Here is a 5841-nt window from a genome sequence, read left to right as displayed (position 1 = left end):
GTTTCTTTTGATGAAAAGTCACATCACTCAAGCAAGCACAAGAAAACTCTCGAACAAAAATTTGTCAAGCAAAGAAGGCTGGGGTATAGGAGAGGTCGATAAGTAGGGGAGGACAGGTAAGTGGCCTGGGGTCGGCAGTTGAGTTTAAGAGGCTGTAAGGGCTGCTAAAGAGGCAAAAAAAATTTTTCTAGATGCAAAAAAGACCTTTCATATTGTATATTGCCAGAGTTACCTAACCACTGTACATAGAAACAAGCTAAATACTCTCAAATGTAAAAACCGAATGCTCGAAAACCCAACTCAATCAAAGTTCAAAGAAAAAGAAGTTAGCGTTCAAGTCATCAACAAACTTGCAAGGATCCAATAAAATCATTCGATATTTTCCATCCAAATTCTATAGGTTTTTGAAGAACGTTATTGTGGTCATCCAAATACAACACCATAAAAAATTCATCTTCAACTTCCTCTTTCTACCGTCCACAATAAGCGAAAGACAGACTAAGGCAAAAAAATTTTAATGTCAGAAATAATGAAAAAAAAACATTGAAATATTCCGATATAGTTAATGGTCAAAATCATCAACAAACTTGCAAGGATCCAATAAAGTCATTCAATAATTCCCATCCAAATTCTAGAGGTTTTTGAAGAACTTTATTGTAGTCATTCAGATACAACACCATAAAAAATTCATCTTCAACTTCCTCTTTCTACCGTCCACAATAAGCGAAAGACAGACTAAGGCAAACAAATTTCGATGTAAGAAATAATGGAAAAAAAACATTGAAATTTTCCGATATAGTAAATGGTCAAAAATTTTAAATCTGTCCTTCGTGCAAAAAATATTCTGAAATTGCTAATGGTCAAATCTTTTAAATCTGGCCTTCGTGCAAAAAGTTAAAATAAACCATAAACTCCCCATTCCTAAATCAAAGTGATGCAATAATTTAGATGAAGAACTCTTTGCACTAAACACCACCCACCTGGTATCAACATAAAGCGACCAACGTCGAAAAAATTACTCTCGAACGACAGGTGGGGCAATTTAATTCAGATGAGGCTATAGCACAGAAAAATTGTCCTTATGGGTACTAAAAAAACCCAACCAGGGACATTCGAATCCTAGCCCACAGCATAAAGTTAAATCGAAAGAACAATCTAGGAAATGGTCAAGCAAAAAATTTGTAGAAAAAGATGTTCAATTGCTTCAAACTTCGTTCGAGAGCAATTAACAAAATCAACCATAAAAAATTAACAATACGCATCGCTGACTAAACAAATCTATTTTTTCGCATTTCAAAATGATGCAATAAAACGGTATTGAAAATAGTAGCTGAAAATCTTATTCAAAATTTCAGGCAACAAATTTGGTCATAAACGAAAAAGTCCAAAATTTGATTAGGCTAAATGAGATGCCCACAAAATTTATAAAACTTTTGAGAAATGTGAATGAAACATAGCCGGTAGTTTGACGGAAAACAGCCGCCGAGTTGACGCGCTTGATTCTCATCTGGATTGAAACAGGAAAAAAAGAAGAGAAAATTGACTGCGATTTTTTTTCAGTGTCAAAAAATTGTCTAATAAGGCGTGAAGTTTCAGTTAGATTCTACTACTATACAAAATTCAGCTTTCAAACAGAAAGAGAAATACCAATTTCAACTAGCAAACACACTAATGAACTTTGATAACCTAATTCTTAATGACTTAATGACTGGTCCTAATCGGTTTAACCCGTCTCTTTTGATTTTGTTCTTTTGACTTTGACAGCATTCACTTGATTGCGTAATTGAATGAATGAAAGAATTAAAAATCTATTCAGTTGAAACAGTGACTCATGAAACCGAAAAACGTGATCATAAGGTAAAGCGAATTAAAAAAAACATAGCAGGACAAGTCCTGACGTACAATTAAAAGAACTTCCATTGGCTAAACAAAAAACTAGAACTAGAACGGACTATGAGTGAATTGGGAAAACCATTTGCAAAAAAAACCAGATCGAAAATTTTTTTAAAAACTGATAATCTGGGTCAAAATGCCGCATGTGAACAAAAACAACCAACGAGAACAAAAAATTTGGTTCAAAGAACTAGGTCTAGAACGAACTATGAATGGATTGGTAAATCCATTTAGCAAATGAATCCGATCCGAAAATTGAAAAAAAAAACAATAAAAAACGATAGTGAAATTGTCCCATGTGAACAAAACACCACAAGGGAGAAAGCAAATTTTTGTTCAAACACCGTTTTCTCATCTTACTTTGAAATTAGAGCAAACAAATTTCACGCCGCAAAACCACTCGCTTTTTTGCTCCACTTCCTGTTTCGCCGTGACCAAAATCTTATTTCCAATTTGACTTCAAAAATTATGAAAATGTGTGAACAGATCTTTAAAAAAAAGACAGCGCCCCAATACAATTCAAATCCTTTGAATTGTAAAAAAGAAGAGCGCCTAAATAATAGCAGTTGCCAGTCTGACGGGGGCTATAAAAAACAAATAAACCACAAAATAAATGGGCGAAAAAATCACTCGAAAAGTTAAAAGCGGTCACGGAAAAGTTTTGCATTCAAAATGACACTAGACTACAAACATACCGGTCAGATTGTCGGAAAATAGCCGCCGTTGATTCCCATAACTCTATTGGGATTGAAAGAAAAGAAAATATCAACAAAAACTGATTTTTGTATAAAAACATTTTTAAGTTCGATTGATGTCATTTTGTAAATCAACATACTCATGTCTCTCAGTGAGACGCTACAGGGTCTAGTATCAATACCAATAAGCATTATAGATAGTACCTACAACAAATGAGAACAAAGTTCAAGTACCGGGCATCTAAAACTGGTCTTTATCCCGTTTCTATTTCTGACTTTGATTTTTTTATACTGGCTCTCTTCATTTTGCATTGCTTTGCCGAGCAGCTGTTGTTAAAAAGGACTTTGAGCAGAATTACAGAAGAGTGAAACTAGCCTAGAGAAGTCAGAAAGATTTCACGCAAAATGTCGAAACATACCCGGCAGATTGCCGGAAAATAGCCGCCGTTGATTCCAATACACATGATTGGGATTGAAAGAATAGAAGATATTGAAAAAAAAGATTTTTGTGCAAAAACATTTTTTAAGTCCGATTTATTTCGATGGCATTTCGTAGTTGAACATAACGTACTTCTGTTTCTTAGAGAGAGGCCACAGGGGCTACTATCAATACCAATAAGCATTAGAGATGGTAACTAAGACTTATAGGAACGACGTTCAAATAGCGGGCATCTAAAATTGGGCTTTATGGGTTTATCCCATTTCTACTTCTGACTTCAATTTTTTATACTGACTCTGTTCATTTTGAATTGCTTTGCTGAGCAACTGATGTTCAAAATCACTTTTAGCAGAATGAGAGAAGAGAGAAACTAGCCTAGAGAATTCAAAAAGATTTCACGCAAAATGTTGAAAAAGCGGCAAAATGAGGTAAAGCGAAAATTTTTTTATTTGACGAAGTAAAAAAACGTAGCAGGACAAGTCCTGACGTACAATTCAAAGAATTTTCATTGACTAAATAGAAAAACTAGACCTAGAATGGACTATGAGTGAATTGAGAAAACCATTTTAAAAAAATCAGACAAAAAATAAGATAAAAACAGAAAATCAATGTAAAAATTCCGCATGTGAACAAAGAAACCACTAGCGAGAAATAAAAATTCTATTCAAACAAAAAAACTAGGCCTAGAATGAGCTGTGAATGGATTGGGAAAACCATTTAGAAAAAAAAACCGATCCAAAAAATCGAAAAAACAGTAAAAATCAGAGTGAAATTGCCGCATGTGAACAAAAAAACCACTACCGAGAAACCGAATTTTTGTTCAAACACCGTTTTCTCACTCTACTTTAAAGTAAGAGCGAAAAAAATTCACGCCGCAAAACCACTCGCTTTTTCGCTCCATTTCCTGTTCCGGCGTGACCAAAATCACTACTCCAATTTCGACTTCAAAAATCATGAAAATTTGTGAACAAATCTTAAAAAAAAACATAGCCGGAAGAGTTCCGGAAACGACTCGAACTGAAAATCTGTTTAACCGCCCGCCATCCAACTACTCATCAGAAAAAATTTGCCTCCACTAGTCTGATTCTCTCGAAACCAAACAATAAAACAAAAAAGTAAAAACAAAAAAATCAAATCTGTTAAAATATGATAAAAAATCTGATCAAATTTTGTCATAACTTGAGATCCCGAAATAACTATCTCTGCCAAAATTACTTCATCAAAACAACTAGTGTTTACTTAAATCACTTAAGTGAATGTTTTAAAAATACTTGAGGTCAAATTATGAAAAAAAGCTCTTAAAAAAAACTTGCACTCAAAAGCTGGAAAAAGTTAATAAATTTTTTAATATTACAAAAGCATATAAACCCAAAGAAAAATTCTTTTCAGCCAATAGGGCATCCAGATGCTCGCAAAACAATAGACAAGTCAATATAGTCTATGAAACTTGTCTCAAAAAACAGAAAAAAAACCCGAAAAACTGCAAAAAAAATTAAGCGCTGTTCGCCATTTTTTGTCATATTTCTCAAAAAAAAATTCATATCCAAAATTGCCCATTCTTTACTAAACAACTAGAACAAGTATTATGAACCCTAAACCTCCACAAATGCCATAAAAAATAAGGAAAAGAAACGGCATTCAAAAACAAATACAACAAAAAAACTACAAAAACTAAATGAGATTTTTTAATAGTACAAGGAAACATTAAGCCGAATAAGGTTCATTTGCAATTAGAGCAATGAAAAACTCGCAAATTCATAATAGGGTGGGTAAGACACTTGTGTAAGGTTAAAAAAAAGAAAAACTGCAAAAAATGAGAAAAATGGTTAAAAATTTCTCAATTTTTTTGGTCATTTTTCCTTAGAAAAAAATGATTTATACCAACAAAATTTTATTCAATTGGTATGGGACAATTCCTTAAGTAACAAACTTCTATTCAAATCCCACTTAAAGCAGTAAAACAAAAAAAAACAGGTAAAAAAATCATTAAATTTCGTCTACAAAAACCTCCAAAATAGCATTAAAAATCAAATTAACTACTTAAAACCTTCAATTCCTATCAAAACAAACCTAAAACTAATACAATATCATAATCAAACCTCATAACCATCAAAAGTTGCAAAAAAAAACTGCTTTTAAAAGCCGCACGTGAACAAAAAAAAATCGCTCGCTTAGAAAAAATTTTTTCACACATCAATTTCTCGCTTTCTCAAAAACAGTGGTATGAACAAAAACCACTCTTTTCGCTCCGCTCTTTACTTTTGTTCAGCACCAAAATCACTCGAAATGTTTTCACGCGTTTCATTTCCCGCTTCAAAATTCACTCCAAAAATTGCTTAAAAAAGGACTTCTCCAATACTCCTCTTCGAGTCGTAATAAAAAGACAGCGCCCCAATACAATTCAAACTCTTTGAATTGTAAAAAAATAGGAGCGCTATAATAACCGGCTGAGAAGATGAGGGCGGCTATTAAAAAGCGGCAAAATGGGTAAAGCGAAAAAAAAGTTCGATGAAGTAAAAAAATAGGAGCGCTATAATAGCTGGCTAAGAAGATGAGGGCGGCTATTATTAATTACTTCAAACGTCGATTGACAGCAACTAGACGGTTCACCGTCTCTACATCTTTATTAAAAGCTAACATTGTTTAGGTCTTTCCCATTATAGCCCCCCCCCCCCCCCCCCCCCCTCCCAAAGCTTAGTCGTCAGATAACCTATAACCCCCATCATGGTAATTACACCATAATGGGGGGCTATATTTTCATGGGGGCTATAATTTGGAAGACCCGATTGTTTAGCAGCTATCAAAAGGGTATAC

This window comes from Convolutriloba macropyga, chromosome 2 (assembly GCF_964194025.1).
Source record: "Convolutriloba macropyga chromosome 2, txConMacr16.3, whole genome shotgun sequence".
NCBI lineage: Eukaryota > Metazoa > Xenacoelomorpha > Acoela > Convolutidae > Convolutriloba > Convolutriloba macropyga.
Note: the sequence above shows the minus strand (reverse complement) of the source record.